We start from the raw sequence: 17670 nt of genomic DNA, 5'->3' as shown, positions 1-17670 counted from the left end.
TTATAAATATCTGATTTGATTCTTTACCTCTGAAGTTGAGTTTATAGACATACCAGGCTAATAAACTTGATGTGCTCTCTTTTTGGTTATACATATTGAGCACACTTATTAATATATGGGTGTCATTAGATTTTTTAGAAAGTGAACTGTATGTCATCTCTCTTCAGTTAAAATAAATATAGACCTTATTGTCGATCTCAAACGATATTATGAAAAAACAATATTCTGACAACTATGATGGCATAGAATACATGAAAAACAAAACAAAGAAACAAACAAACAATAAGAAAAAATTATTTTGTTTCTCAAGGTGCCACACAATGTGTGTCAGTTACTTTATACCAGGATAAACATAGAAATGTGTGTGTATGTGTGTTTTTCCCAATAGAGGTAAAAACATTCAGTCAGCTGTGGAGAGAGATGAAACAATGGATATGCCAGAGCCAGCTCTAACCTATTTGTGAGAATTCATTGTCATATTTTCAGTGTGAGCATTTACAATTGATCTGTATACCCAAAGGGATATAATCCTTGCTTGATATAAAATTGACACTCATTTTTACTTCATTTAGTTCATTGTACTTGCTCTAAATTTAATTACCCTTCCAGGTTTCTATTGTCTTCTTTGCTTGCAACACAAAGAATTTACTAAACTTTAACCTTTTCATTGGAAACATTTCAAAGTCCTCCATTTTGTTGAAGGTCATCTTTCTCCTGGTAGAACTGTGCTCTGTTTTATAGAATAAGTTATTCTTAGTTATGATCATTTTTCTTTTACCTTTTAAACATCATTTTCCAAGATTTTATTTTCTTTATACTAGTTGTAGGGTAGTTTTATGTGATTGTGTTAATGATTCTTAGGTACTCTCTTGTTTCCTGCCCATTTAGCCTTTGGCAATGAAATTTTATGAGAATCTTATCTTGGAATTTCTTTCAGGAAGTGATCTATTGTTATGTTTTAAATTTTCATTTTTTCCTTTTGGTCTAAAAATTGAGACTATTTTATCAATATTTTTGTTGGGTCATGGTTTCCAGTAAGTCCTAAGAAACTTTTGTATTAAGGGATTGATCAGTGACATTATAGTCCCTAGGAATAAACTCTAGTGCAGTACCAGGAGTGAAGATTGTAGGTTAGTCAGCTTCTGAACCTTTGTAATGTAATGATTTGAAATACAGGGTCTGTTTGTTGTTGTTGTTGTTGTTGTTGTTGTTGTTGTTGTTTACTTCACAACATGTGCAGGTTTTGGTAACTTTTTTTCTGTAAGCTTATAAGGAGTTTAAGGGTAAGTGGTCACTTTGCAGGAAAGAAAGATCTTTTCTTTAGCTGATAAGAATGACTGAATATTCAGACACAAAACACTAACCTTAGAGTTCAAATTGGATTTTAGATACTTACTTGCTCAGTGACCCTGGGCAAATCAATTCGCATCTATTTGCCTCAGTCTCCTGATCTTAATTTTAAGAGGAGAATAATGATAGAACCTATTTCCCAAGATTGTTGTGATGATCAAATGATAAGTAATCCTAATGTGAGTTCATGGTCCAGTTGTTGCTTCTGTCCCGCTTGTGTCTGGTATTTTTTACTCAGATACAATAATGAAAACTTGTAGTATTCCAAAGGTCTGTATATGTTTAGTAATAGTGGTATATGACAGAGGAGTAATCAGAAGAATCCAGCTTAATAGCAAATCATTTCACCAGCTGAGATTCCATCTCCTGTAGTAGAGGAATGATTTGTCTAGTGGCTATACCAATTTGAAAGTGATGTAGTACGACAACACTCTTACTGCCTCAGCCTTAAGTTGGTTCAAATGCTCCCAGGCAATTGAGGTATGAGGTATGAGAGAAGTTGCTCTTAGAAAGGAGAATGTGCTTCTTGATTTGTATAGAATGGGCTGGAATTGTGTTTTTGTTTCTTGATATATCTTTTTTTAATGAAATATTTTCTTTCTTTTAATTTTTTTTGTTTTTGCCCAATTACAAATGAAATTTTTTTTTGTTTTTTTTTCTTTATAAAAGTTTTTATTTTCAAAACACATATAAGGAATATTTTTGTACGGTTATCTTGCAGACAAAAGAAAGATCAGATTAAAAAGAAAAGAAAATGAATAAGAAAACAAAATGCAAATGAGCAACAATAAAAAGAGTGAGAATATAATGTTATGATCCACACTCAGTTCCCATAGTGCTCTTTCTGGATGCAGATGTCTTTCTTCATTACTGAACAATTGGATATGATTTGAATGAATCATCTCATTTTGGAAAGAATCGGGTATATCAGGATTGATTGTCATATGATATTGCTGTTGCCATGTACAATGATCTGGTTCTGCTCATTTCACTTCACATCGGTTCATGTAAGTCTCTCCAGGCCTCTCTAAAATCATTCAGCTGAATGTTTCTTATAGAACAGTAATATTCCATAACATTTACATACCATAATTTGTTTACCCATTCTTCATTTGATGGGCATCCACTCAGTTTCCAGTTTCTGGCCACTATGAAAAGGGTTACCACAAATATTTTTGCACGTGTAGATTCCTTTCCCTCCTTTAATTTCTTGTTGTGATATAGGCTGCACAGTTTGATAAGTTTTTGAGCATAGTTCCAAAATGCTCTCCACAATGGCTGGATCCATTCACAGTTCCACCAACAATGTAATAGTGTCCCTGTTTTCCCATATTCCCTCTAACATTTGTCATTATCTTTTCCTATTATCTTAGCCAATCTGAGAAGTATTTCAGAGTTGTCTTAATTTGCATTTCTCTGATCAATAGTGATTTAGAGCACCTTCTCATATGATTAGAAATGGTTTTAATTTCACCTGAAAATTGTCTGTTTATATCCTTTGACCATTTATCAATCGGAGAATGGCTTGAATTCTTATAATTTTGAGTCAATTCTCTATATATTTTAGAAATGAAGCCTTTTATAGAATACTTAAATGTAAAAATGTTTTCCCAATTTATTGCTTCCCTTCTAATCTTGTCTGGATTAGTTGTGTTATTTGGTGTTCAATTATGAGTCCTGTTCTTCTTTGGTCACAAATTCCTTCCATCTCCACAGATATAAAAGGTAAAATATCCTATGTTCTTTAAATTTGCTGATGATATCACTTATGAGGTCTAAATCATGAACCCATTTTGATCCATCTTAGTATAAGTTTAGTGTGGGGTCAATGATAAGTTTCTGCCATAATAGTTTCCAATTCTCCCAGCAGTTTTTGTCAAAAAGTGAGTTCTAATCCCAAAAGCTGTGGTCTTTGGGTTTGTCAAACACTAGATTGCTATAGTTATTGATTATTTTATCCTGTGAACCTAATCTATTCCATTGATCCATTATTCTATTTCCTAACCAGTACCAAATGGCTTTGGTGACTATTGCTTTATAAAATAGTTTTAGGTCTGGCACAGCTAGGCAACCTTCATTTTCATTTTTTGAAATTATAGACCTTTTGCTCTTTCAGATGAACTTAATTGTTATTTTCTTTTTAGATCTATAAAATAATTTCTGGGGATTTTGATTGATATAGTACTACATAAGTAGATCAATTTCGGTAGTATTGTCATTTTTATTATATTCACTCAACCTATCCATGAGCACTTGATATTTTCCCAAATTATTAGAACTGACTCTATTTATGTGAAAAGTGTTTTGTAATTCAATTCATATAGTCTCTGCTTTCCCTTGGCAGATAATTTCCTAAATATTTTACACTATCAACATTTATTTTGAATGGAATTTCTCTTTGTATCTCTTGGTGCTGGACTTTGTTGGTAATATATAAAATTGCTGATGTTTGATAGGGATTTATTTTGTAACTTGCAACTTTGTTGTGAATCTGTTGATTTGACAGAAGATCAGAGGAGGTCACAGAAAGTCATATCTTTTCTTGGTTCTGCTTCCTTGCCCTGAAAAAAAAAGTGAAATTAATTTTAACATGAAATTTTGAGTTGCAAATTCTCTCCCACTCAACTACCTCATCCATCATTGATATGATAAGCAATTGATAAAGGTTGTACATATCATGGAAAATATATATTCATATTAATAAATACAGAGAAAAGAAAAATAAAGTTTCAAAAAATTCTACTTCAATCTGCATTCATATTGTTTTTTGTTTGTTTTTCTTCCTGCAGGTGGTTTGCATTTCTCATCATGAGTTTTTCAGAATTGTCTTAAATCATTATATTGCTGAGAATAGCTGTCATTCACAGTTGTTTATTGTATAATATTGTGCTACTGTGTACAATGTTCTCCTGATTCTACTATGTTCACTAAGCATCATCTTGTATATCTGAAAGCATCCTGCTTATCATTTCATAAAGCACAGCAATATGCCATTATAATCACAAACCATAACCTAGCTAGCCATTCCACAGTTGTTGAAAACTCCTTTGATTTCCAATTCTTTCATACCAAAAAAAAGCTCGAAAAATGGCTTTTTCATTTTGAAAAATATCTATCACATGTGTACTTAGTGGTGTTATTTCTGAATCCAAAGGCATGCACAGTTTTATAGACCTTTTATAGACCTTTGGGAATAGCATTTGATAATTTCACAACTCCACCAATACATCATTAATGTCTTTATTTTCCTACCTTTCCTCCAACATTTCTTTCTCTTTTTTCTATTATTAATTAATTTATTAGATTTGAGATGGTACTTCAAAATTATTTTTAATGATATAGAACAATTTTTTTGTATGACTACAGATAGCTTTTATTTCATCACCTAAAAACTACTTGTTTATATCTTTTAACCATTTATCAATTGGGGAATTACTTCTATTCTTACAAATTTGACTCAGTTCTTTTTGTGTTTGAAAGATGAGACTTTTATCAAAGAAACTTCTTGTGTACATTTCCCTCTCATTTTCTGCTTTCCTTCTAATTTTGGGTGCATTGTTTTTGTTTATGCAAAACCTTTTTAATTTAATATGATCAAAATTATCTGCTTTATATCTTATGATGCCTTCTACCTTCAGCTGGTAATAAATTCTTCCCTTATACATAGAACTGATAATAAATCCTTCTATGCTTTATATAGAAGCATAATCCTGCGTGAGAGGCATAAACATTCTCAGCTGTTTCATCTGGCCCGTGGGCCATAGTTTGAGGATCCCTGATCTAGGGTCATTGCCATCCCTAACAGGTCCAATATCTGACTGAGCGGTAAAATCAGTGGCTCTGTGGCCTTGCCTCATTATTTTAGCTGTAAAATAATAAAGCAAAAAATGGAGAGTAAATTTAGGAGGCAGAGCCAAAATACTGCAGTAAACACTTCTCCAAATTCCTTTAAATAATGGCCCTAAACAAATTTTAGAGCATCAGAAGGAACCATCCCCCCGAAAAAAAATGAAGTAGCACATTTTCTGGATGATGACAATTCAGAAGGTCAGCATAAATTATCTGTGACATTAGGGTGGTATTTCAGCATAGGGTACTCATGAAGGCCACATCAGTATAACCTCAGCTCTATGCCAGTAAAGCAGCAATTGGCCTAAGAACCTCTGAATCAGTGGCACTACTGACAGTTTCTACAGCAAGAGACACAAAAGACGATGTGGAAGGTCAGTTAAAAAGGTTTGTCAGTAGGGTGAGAGGGCCTTGGGAAACCAACAAACCAAAAGTAGACATGGACATTAGTGGCTGGGTAGCTTCCTGTGGCTTCAGCTCTCAGGAGGTCTCTGTATTAGTACTGAAAAAGGACTCTGTTGGTTTACCACACTAGATCTTACAGTATGTTACAGTGTTACAGTGAACAAATTTCCAGGGCAGAAAAGTGTGCTTGTAGTCAGGTCCCTGGACATATTTCTAAAACAGCTGCACAAAGATAATGATGCAATGGCTCAATGCACCCTCTGTACTGGAAACAAAACCCTACATTAACAAAAGGTTAAAAGCTAAATAATAGCCTAGGAAAATAAAGACAACAGAAAAATTTTCTGACCATAGAAATTACCATGGTGCCAAGGAACTCAAACACACATTCAGAAGAAGATAACAAAGTAAAAGCTCCTATATCCAAAGGAAAAATGAGGAGAACAATTGAGATTTATGAATAGGGAAATTAAAAAAAGTAAATGAGAAGAATGCCTTAAAAAGTATAAGTGGCCAAATGGGAGAAAAGGTACACAATCTTACTGAGGAAAATAATTCCTTAAAAATTAGAATTGAGCAAAGGGAAACTTAAGATTTTATGAGAAATAAAGATACAATAAAGGAAAATGAAAAAAAAATTAAAAACATAAAAATGTAAAATATCTCATTGGGAAAATAACTGATCTGGAAAGATAATCATGGAGAGATAATTTAAAAAATATTGGTCCACTTGAAAGTCATGATTAAAAAAAGAGCCTAGACATCATCTTTCAAGATATTATAAAACAGTCCTCAGTTCCACTGTTCTGTGACCTCAGTCTCAGAGGAGTAATCCAAAGGATCTTCTCTACTTCTCCAGAGAACCTCAGTCTTCCTGCTTCCAGCTGCTACCATGAACAAGAGAAGTAAACCATTCCTGGAAATGTTCATGCCCTTTGGCTATGTGTTAGGGCTAGGTCACAGAGCCATTGATTTTACCACTCAGTCAGATATTGGACCTGCTAGGGATGGCAATGACCCTAGATCAGGGGTCCTCAAACTACGGCCCGCAGGCCAGATGCAGCAGCTGAGGACGTTTATGCCCCTCACCAAGGACTATGAAGTGTCTTTATTTAAAGGCCCACAAAACAAAGTTTTTGTTTTTACTACAGTCTGGCCCTCCAACAGTCTGAGGGACAGTGAACTGGCCCCCTGTTTAAAAAGTTTGAGGACCCCTGTGGCCTAGATGATTGATATACTTTACCAGGCAAGAGGAATGTAAGTGACCAGATAAAGAAAAATCAGGCTGCAGATGATGATCATGAAGATCTGAATGATACTAATTATGATGAGTTCAATGGTTATGCTGGAAGTGTTTTCTAAAGTGGTCCTTACAAAAAAAGATGGTGAGGAAACAGATGCTATTTATGCAGCACTGGACAAAAGAATGGACAAAAGAAGAAAAGAAAGAAGGAACTACAGGGAGAAAGAATAAATTGAAAAATATTATATGGAATGTCCTGAAATTCAGCATCAATTCTTAGATTTGAAAAGAAAACTAGCAAAAGTTACAGAAGTATTTTAGCTAAGTATTCCTTAATTTGGTGTGCTAGAAACAAATGCCAGCAGAATCGATGATGTGAGAAACTTATCCTTATTCATGACAGTTTCTTTGTTAAACATTTACAGAGAGGAGAGAACCACACTTCAGTGAATTACTAACAAACACAATTTGGAAGTTTCAATACACCTTTCCCAGGAGGATAAATACTCTTTAACCAGGTGGAATGACACCTGGGCTAACAACACTTGGAACAGGTAAATTGAACATGAGGAAGTTTGGTCAAACCAGTATTACTTTTATGCATATGTGATTGTGTCAGGTTTATGATTATGTGAGTAGGCAGACTATGGGGGATCCCAAGGGTTATCTAACAGATTTTAACTCTATGATTCCCACATATGGAGGAAATATCATTGAGATTTAAAAAAAAAAAAAACAGTTACTTCTTTAAAAAAAATCACCTCTAGCATGGATTGCTTCAGCTAGCTTGGAAGTAGTCACTGGAAAACTACAAGAACCAAGAAACCTTATTAGGAAAGGGATAAAAATGTGTCCCAAGAGTAAACATGGAAAGGTGGGAGCAGCTTGTCTACAGCCTGATGATATGGCTAAAGCTGTGGTTGCCCAATTTCAAACAGTCTATTTGGATTTATATCAGAGCATCAGGGCTAGAAACACAGTGGAGCAAAGAAGTGTGTTCTTATGAAAGCTCTTGAACATGTTCCAAACTCTATTCACTTGTGAAAGGCAGCTGTGGATTTGGAAGAGCCAGAAGATGCTAGAATAATGCTAAGCCAAGCTATGGAAAACTGCCCCACTAGTGTGGAGCTTTAGCTTGCTTTGGTAAGGCCCCAAAAGTCTCAAACATAGTATGGAAGAGCATTTTTACATATCCACACAATGATCTATGAATAGTCTGAAGGACTAAATCCATAGACAATCCATATCCAGAGCAGGAACTGATTGTGTATGAATAAAGATTGAAACAGGGGGGCGGAGCCAAGATGGCGGAGAAAAACACCCTTTCTAAGCCTTTCACCCTCTTTATCAAATTTATATCGAGCCCAAAAATATCCCGACTGCACACCAAAGATAAGAAGAGAACAACCACCAGCTGAAAAAATCTGCAGTCTCGCCAAAAAAGGTTAGTCAGGGCCAGGGGGGGATCGGGCGCAGACTGGGAGAGAAATTAGGTTCCAAGGAGATCGAACCGAGGGTGAAGGCAGATTCCCAGCCAAGCGCCGAGCCCCAACCCGGTAAGGGGCTTTTCCTTGGGGTGGGTGATCCGCACGGCAGGAGGAACGGCCAGCCTAACTGGCAGGGGGGAGCTCCTTGGGGCCATAGAGTTTTCCAGGGCGAGCATCAGGCAGAGACCCTGGGCAGAGTTTTCGTTCGGTCTGCGCCAGCCAAACCCACAGTCCCCAAGAGGCTCCAGCCTGGGCAGACACTTTCACCCACTTAGTCTCTAGCCAAGGGCAAGCAATAACCACTCAGCCTACTAAGCAGTTTGATAGCTCGGCCAGTGCTGAACCACCTCCTGGGGGGGAAGGGAAAAACCTCACAGAGCACTCCCATACCTTGGAGCCAGAAATGGTTTACATCTCCCCATTCTGCAGAGGAAGTTAACCCCCCTGACTAGGATACTTAAAGGCTTTAAAACATGAATAAAAAGATGAAAAAGAACAATCGACAGCTTCTATGAAAAAGAGATAGCAAACCTGAAGAGACCCCAAACAGCAAAATGCATCAGACTGTCCTCCTTTACATAATGCTCTAAGAAGAGGCCATTAAAAGTCCTAAAAGAGAGTTAGAAGATAAATGGGAAAAAAGAGAAGCCTTAAAGAGGCAAAACTTCCTGAAATACGAATTGGAAAAAATTCCTCAGGAAGTAGGGAAACAAAATTGGTGAATTGGAAAAATAAAGAACCGAAGAAAGTAGGATCTGGAATTGAAAGAAAATAATCATAAAAAAAAAATTAGTGAAATGGAAAAAATTAAGACCAAAACAATACATTCAAAACCAATTGAATATACAGAAAAAGTAAAAAAAAAGCTTTGAAGAAAAACTTTTAAAAATTAGAACTGAAATTGAAACTAATACTTGAGACAAAGAACGTCAACAAAACCAAAAATGACAAACTGAAAACCAAATTATCTAATTTAAAAATAAGACTTGGAAAAATCTAGGAGAGATAATCTGAGGATTATTGGACTTTTGAAAACTATGATGAAAAAAAAAGAGCCTAGATACATTTTACAAGAAATCATCAAAGAGAACTGCCCAGATGTAAAGAACCAAAGGAAAATAGGCATTGAAAGAATTCATCAAACACCTCTGAAAAAACCCCAAAATAAAACCCCAAGGAAATTTGGGGCCAAATTTCAGAACTATAAGATTAAGGAAAATTTACAAGCAGCCAAAACCATTTAAATAGAGGTGCCCAATAAGGATCACCCAAGATCCTTGCCCCACATTAAAGGAAAGAAGGGCCTAATATGAATCGAAAGCAAAGAACTTGAGATGCAAAGAATAAACACCCAGCTAAGTGAGCATTTTCTTCCAGGGAAGATGGAATTTAAGAAACAAATGAATTCCATTTGTTTCTGAAGAAAAACCAGAACTAAAACAAAAATTTGATTCCAAGAATAGAACTCAAGAGATGGAAAAGGTAAAAATAACTCTTGAGAAATGTATTTTGTTGGATATACAAAAAGAATACATGTTAATTTGATTGTATGATATAACATAAAAAGGGAAGTAGATATGGAAAAGGAATGGCAGAATAAGGTAAGGAGGATAAAAAAGAGGGAAACCACATCCCACAAAGAGGCAAGGAAACTTATCAATCTGAGGGAATTTAGAGGGGGAGGAAATTTGTAATTTAACAGAGTTGGCCCCAAAGAAAAAAAATTGACATTTGTTTTAGAGAAAATTCTCCGCCCCATTAAAAAACGGGGGAGAGGAAAAGGGAAAAGGAAAAGAAATAAAAGGAAGGGGAAAGACCAAAGTGGGGAGGGAGGGATTATAAAGAGGATAAGATCGGGAACAAGAGGGGTACATGTTTAAAAGGGGGGAAAGGGGTTGGGGGAGGCAAAAGAAAGCACAATCTGGGGGTTATTAGGATGGCAGGAAAAAGATTTAGAATTTAACCGTAAAAATGGGATGAACTCCCCAAAAGAGGAGGCAATAAGATATCAAAAGTGAACCCTACAAATGTTGTTTACAAGAAACACATTTAAAAGGGGGCATAAGAGTAAAAAAAAATGAGCAAAACTATTATGTTAAAGTTCAAAAGGGTATATCCTTATCCGACGCAAAAGTAAAAAATTGATCTAATTAAAAGAGATAGAAAATTACAGTGCTAAAGGGGCATAAACAACGAAAATTCAATATTAAACATATATACCAAGTGGTATGGCACCAACTTCCTAAAGGAAAGAAGAGTTAAGAAGAAAAGACAACAAAACTGTAAAGAGGAGATCTCAACCTGCACCTCAGAATTAGACAAACCAAACCACAAAACAAATAAGAAAGAAATTAAAGAAGTAAAGGAAATTGAAAAATTAGGTTGTTGGATCTTTGGAGAAAATTGAATGGAGATAGAAGGAATTATACTTTTTCCCAGCAGTTCATGGAACCTATTCAAAATTACCATATATTAGGAATAAAGACCCTTTAAATTAAAATGCAAGAAAGCAGAAATAGTAAATGCTTTTTCAGATCATGATGCAAAAAAAACTACATTCAACAAAAAGTTAGGGGAAATGACCAAAAAGTAATTGAAACTAAAAACCATCTTAAAGAAATTGGGTGAAGCAAAATTAAGATACAATTAATAATTTCCCTAAGATAATACAATGATGAGACATCATACCAAAATTTGTGGGATGCAAAAGGTAATAAGAGGGAATTTAATATCCTTAGAGGCATTTGAATAAAACAGAGAAAGAAAAGATTAATGAATTTTCCAAAATAAAAAAACTAAAAAAAGACCAAATTAAAAACCCCAACAAATACTAAATTGGAAATTTAAAATTAAAAGGAGAAAAAAAAATTAAAGTAAAAAACATTGAACTAATTAATAAAACTAAGAGTTGGTTTCTATGAAAAGCCAGTAAAATAATGTTGGTAAATCTGATTAGCAAAAGGAGGAGGAAAAAATGAAATTATAGTCTTAAAATGAAAAGGGAGAACTTTCCACCAAGGAAGAGGAAATTAGAGAAATAATAAATTATTTTGTAACTTTAGTCAATAAATTTGATAACCAAGGAAATGGATGATACCCCAAAATACAGACTTCCCAGACTAAAGAAAAAGAAATTTTTGAATAGTCCATTTGAAAAGAAATAGAACAGGAATTAAACAACCCCTAAGAAAAAACCCCAGGACCAGATGGATTTACATTAATTTTAAAAACATTTAAAGAACAATTGGCCCCTAATGCTTATATAAATTATTTGATAAAATAGGGAATGAAGGAGTCCACCAAATTCTTCTATGACACAGAATGGTATGATATAAACCAGGTAGGCTGAAAACAGAGAAAGAAAATTATAGACCAATCTCCTATGAAATTGATGCTAAAATCTTAAAAAGATATTGCAAAAGATACAGAAAATCATCTCCAAGATAATACATAATCAAGAGGATTTATACCAGGAATGATTGGTTAAACTATCAATATAATTCCATGTCAATAACCAAATTAACAAAAAATGATCATCCTAATAGATGCAGAAAAGCATTTGATAAAATCCAACATCCACCCTATTAAAAAATTTGAGAGTATAGGAAAAATGGACTTTCCTTAAAAAACAGCAGCACTATTTAAAAACCATCAGTAAGCATCATATGTAATGGAGACAAACGCAACCATTCCCAATAAGATCTGAGGAAACAAGTTTGCCCACTATCACCGTTACTATTTAAATTGTATTAAAACCAGCTATAGCAAAAGAGCTGAGAAAGAGATTAAGGAATAAGAATAAAAATGAGGAAGCCAAATTATATTTTGCCGATGACATGATGGTATACTTAGAGAACCTCAGAGATTCTCAAAAAGTTATTAGAAATAATCCACAACTTTAAAAGGTTGCTTTATAAAATAAACCAATAAGTCATCAGCATTCTTATATATACTAAAAAATCCAACAGTCAGAGTTACAAGAACTTCCATTTAAAGTAACTACTGATAATATAAAATATTTAGGAATCTATTCCAAGGGAAAATCAGAAACTTTATGAGCAAAATTAAGACCACTTTTCACACAAATTAAGTCTGATCTAACCAATTGAAAAATATTAAATGCTCTTGGATAGGGCGAGCAAAATAATAAAGATGACAATATTATAAACAATTATTTATTTAGCGCATACCAATCAGACCCCAAAACTATTTTAATGACCTAGAAAAAATAACAAAAAGTTCATATGGAAAACAAAAGGTCAAGAATTCAAGGGAATTTAAAAAAAAAATCAAATGATGGTGGCTTAGCTGTACCAGATCTAAAACTATACATAGAGCAGCATTACCAAAACATTTGGTATTGGCTAAGGAAAGATTAGTTGATCAGTGGAATAGATTAGGTTCAAGGATAAAAAGTCAACAAAATAGCAACCTAGTCTTTGATAAACCCAAAGATCCCAACTTTGGGATAAGAACTTACTGTTTGATAAAAAATTTTGGGAAAATTAAACTAATATGGAGAAACTAGGCATTGATCCATACTTAACGCCGTAACCAAGATAAGGTCAAAATGGGTTCAGACCTAGGCATAAAGAATGAAATTATTAATAAATTAGAGGAAAATAGGATAGTTTACCCTCAGACCTGTGGAAGGGGAAGGTTTTATGACAAAAGAACAGAGATCATTACTGATCACAAAATAGAAAAATTTCGATTATACCAAACTGAAAGTTTTTGTACAAACAAAACTAATGCAGACAAGATTAAAGGGAAGAAAAAGTGGGAAAATATTTTACAGTCAAATTTGATAAAGGCCCTTATTTCCAAAATATATAGAGAATTAACTCTAATTTATAAAAATCGCCATTCTCCAATTGAAAATGGTCAGGATATGAAAGACAATTTAGATGAAGAAATTGAAACTATTTCTAGTCATATGAAAAAGATGCCCAAGTATTATTAATCAGAGAAATGCAAATTAAGACAACTCAAGATACCACTACACACCTGTCAGATTAAGATGACAGGAAAAAATAATGATGATTGTTGAGGGGATTGGGAAAACTGGGACATTGATTCATTGTTGGTGGAGTTTGGAAAACCAACCATTTTGGAGTAGTTTGAACTATGTCAAAAGTTATCAAACGTGATACCCTTTGATCCAGTGTTACACTGGGATTATATCCCAAAAGATTATAAAAAGGAAGGGGACCTGTATGTGCAAGAATGTTTGTGGCAGCCCTTTTGTGTGGTAGAAACTGGAAACTGAATGGATGTCCACAGTTGGAGAATGGCTGAATAAATTGTGGTATATGAAAATTATGGAATATTACTGTTCTGTAAGAAAACCCAAAGGATGATTTGAAAGGCCTGAGAGATTAAGAACTGGATGCTATGAAATGAGCAGGACCAGGAGATCATTATATACTTCAAAACAATACTAGATGATGACCAGTCCTGATGGATCAGGCCATCCCCAGCAACGAGATCAACCAAATATTTCAATGGAGCAGTAATGAATAACTAGCTATACCCAGAAAAGAACCTGGGAGATGACTAAAACCAACTTGAATTCCCAGTCCCTATTTTTAAAACCTGCATCTTTGATTTCCTTCCAAGCAATTGTAAAAATTCAGAGTCTGATTTTTTGTACAGCAAAAATAATGTTTTGGTCATGTATTTATTGTGTATCTAAGTTATATTTAATATATTTAAATCTACTGGTCATCCTCCATTTAGAGGGGTGGGGGGTGAGGTGAAAAATTGGAACAAGAGGTTTAATTGTTAATGCTGTAAAGTTACCATGTATATATCCTGTAAATTAAAGGCTATTAAATAAAAAAAAAAAATAAGTTAAAAAAAAAAAGATTGAAACAAATTATTCTTTCTTTTTCTTTCTCTCTTTTGCATAACTTCACATGTGGTTTCTTAATGGAGCTTGGGTGTGGGGATAAGGGAGAGAATTTGGAGCACAAAAGATTTTGACGACAAATGTAAAAATTTGTTCTAAATGTAACTGAGGAAATTAAATAAAACTATTTCTATGAAAAAATAAAAACTGTAAAAATATTAAAAAAAACCCTAAAAGTAATTTTATCAGTACCACATAGAGTAAGCATATTTAGTTAAATAGTGTAGTAATTGTTATTGTTAGTTTTGCTACACATGAGCAATTAATGGTTTTCCAGTAGTTTATTTCTCTCTTTATTCATATGAATGTTGTTATTGTCATTATTCAGTTGTATCAGATATATCTGATGCTTTGTGACCTGATTTGGGATTTTTCCAACAAAGATAGTGGGTGGTTTGCCACTTCTTTCCACAGTACATCTATTTTGTCATACAAATTGGGGTAAGTGATTTGTCTTTGGTTGCCTAGCTGGGAATTTTCTGAAGCTAGATTTGACTTCAGATCTTCCTGACTCCAGATTTAGTACTCTATTCACTGAGCTGTCAGTTGACTTTTTGTGTGAATAGTTTTATAATTGTGTTCATATATATTAGAGTTTGAATTGGCATGTTAATTCCCAAGTATTTTAAATTGTCTATGGTTATTTTTAATGGGATTTTTATTTCTATTGCTTGCTCCTGGTCTTTGTTGGTAATATGCAGGAATGGTAATAATTTAAGAGGGTTTATTAATATGTTGTGACTTTACTGAAGTCATTAATTACTTTAACTGGTATCTTGATCGATTCTCATGTATAACATCATATCATCTGCAAAGAGTGAATGTTTTGCTTCCTTATTCCTTATTTTACTTCCTTCAATTTATTTTTCTTTTCTTATTTTTATACCTAGTATTGCTGTTTTAAAAATTTAAACACTTTGTTTAATAGTCATTATTAAAACTGATCTATTGTTTTAGATCTTCCTGGTTTAGGTATCATTACTATATACATATTATCATTAAATGAATTTGGTAGGACTTGTGAATTCTTCTGCTCCTGGGGATTTTTTCTTAATGAATTTATTGATGGCTCATTTCTTCCTCTTGAAATATAGTTATGTCTTTGCAGATGATATGATGGTATACTTAGAGAACCCCAGAGATTCTACTAAAAAGCTATTAGAAATAATTCATAACTTTAGCAAAATGGCAGGATATAAAATAAATCCCCATAAATCCTCAGTATTTTTATACATCACCAACAAAATCCAACAGCAAGAGATACAAAGAGAAATTCCATTCAAAATTACTGTCGACAACATAAAATATTTGGGAACCTATCTACCAAAGGAAAGTCAAGAATTATATGAGCAAAATGACAAAAAACTTTCCACACAAATAAAGTCAGACTTAAATAACTGGAAAAATATTAAGTGCTCTTGGATAGGCTGAGCAAATAAAATAAAGATGACAATACTCCCTAAACTAATCTATTTATTTAGTGCTATACCAATCAGACTTCCAAGAAAATATTTTAATGATCTAGAAAAAATAACAACAAAATTCATATGGAATAATAAAAAGTCAAGAGTCTCAAGGGAATTAATGAAAAAAAAAATCAAATGAAGGTGGCCTAGCTTTACCTGATCTACAACTATATTATAAAGCAGCAGTCACCAAAACCATTTGGTATTGGCTAAGAAATAGATTAGTTGATCAGTGGAACAGGTTAGGTTCACAAGACAGAATAGTCAACTATATCAATCTAGTGTTTGACAAACCCAAAGATCCTAACTTTTGGGATAAGAATTCATTATTTGAAAAAAACTGCTGGGAAATTAGTATGGTAGAAATTAGTCATGGACCCACACTTAACACCATATACCAAGATAAGTTCAAAATGGGTCCATGATTTAGGCATAAAGAATGAGATTATAAATAAATTAGAGGAACATAGGATAGTTTATCTCTCAGACCTGTGGAGGAGGAAGAAATTTGTGACCAAAGATGAACTAGAGACCATTATTGATCACAAAATAGAAAATTTGATTACATCAAATTAAAAAGCCTTTGTACAAACAAAACTAATGCAAATAAGATTAGAAGGGAAGCAACAAACTGGGAAAACATCTTCACAGTTAAAGGTTCTGATAAAGGCCTCATTTCCAAAATATATAGGGAATTGACTCTAATTTATAAGAAATCAAGCCATTCTCCAATTGATAAATGGTCAAAGGATATGAACAGACAATTTTCAGATGATGAAATTGAAACTATTACCATTCATATGAAAGAGTGTTCCAAATCACTATCAATCAGAGAAATGCAAATTAAGACAACTCTGAGATATCACTACCCCCCTGTCAAATTGGCTAAGATGACAGGAAAACATAGTAATGAATGTTGGAGGGGATGCAGGAAAACTGGGACACTGATATATTGTTGGTGGAGTTGTGAATGAATGCAACCATTTTGGAGAGCAATCTGGAATTATGCCCCAAAAGTTATCAAACTGTGCATACACTTTGACCCAGCAGTACTACTACTGGGCTTATCTCTTAAAGAGATATTAAAGAAAGGAAAGAGACCTGTATATGCCAAAATGTTTGTGGCAGCCCTGTTTGTAGTGGCTAGAAACTGGGAAATGAATGGATGCCCATCAATTGGAGAATGGTTGGGTAAAAATGTGGTATATGAATGTTATGGAATATTATTGTTCTGTAAGAAATGACCAGCAGGATGAATACAGAGAGGCTTGGAGAGACTTACATGAACTGATGTTAAGTGAAATGAGCAGAACCAGGAGATCATTATATACTTCAACAACAATACTGTATGAAGATGTATTCTGATAGAAGTGGACTTCTTTGACAAAGAGACCTAACTCAGTTTTAATTGATCAATGATGGACAGAAGCAGCTACACCCAAAGAAAGAACACTGGGAAATGAATATAAACTGTTTGCATTTTTGTTTTTCTTCCTGGGTTATTTTTACCTTTTGAATCCACTTCTCCCTGTGCAACAATAGAACTGTTTGGTTCTACACACATATATTGTATCTAGGATATATTGTGACATATTTAACATATATAGGACTGCTTGCCATCTAGGGGTGGAGGGAGAGAGAGGAAAGATTGGAACAGAAGTGAGTGCAAGGGATAATATTGTAAAAAATTACCCTGGCATGGGTTCTGTCAATAAAAAAGTTATTATAATAAAACATTAAAATTAAAAAAAAAGAAATATAGTTATGTTAGTTTGTTACTTCCTTTTTTGTTACTGTGATACACCTTATATTTTTTGTGAATATTCATCTATTTCACATAGACTGTGAGATTTCTTGACATGTAATTGGGCAAAATTATTTATAAACTCCTAATAATCCCTTAATTGCTTCTTCAAGGGTGGCAAATTCACTTTTTCATTTTTAATCACTGGTAATTTC

Source organism: Sarcophilus harrisii, chromosome 1, assembly GCF_902635505.1.
Source record: "Sarcophilus harrisii chromosome 1, mSarHar1.11, whole genome shotgun sequence".
In the NCBI taxonomy this organism is placed as follows: Eukaryota; Metazoa; Chordata; class Mammalia; order Dasyuromorphia; family Dasyuridae; genus Sarcophilus; species Sarcophilus harrisii.
This window is presented reverse-complemented; position numbering follows the sequence as displayed.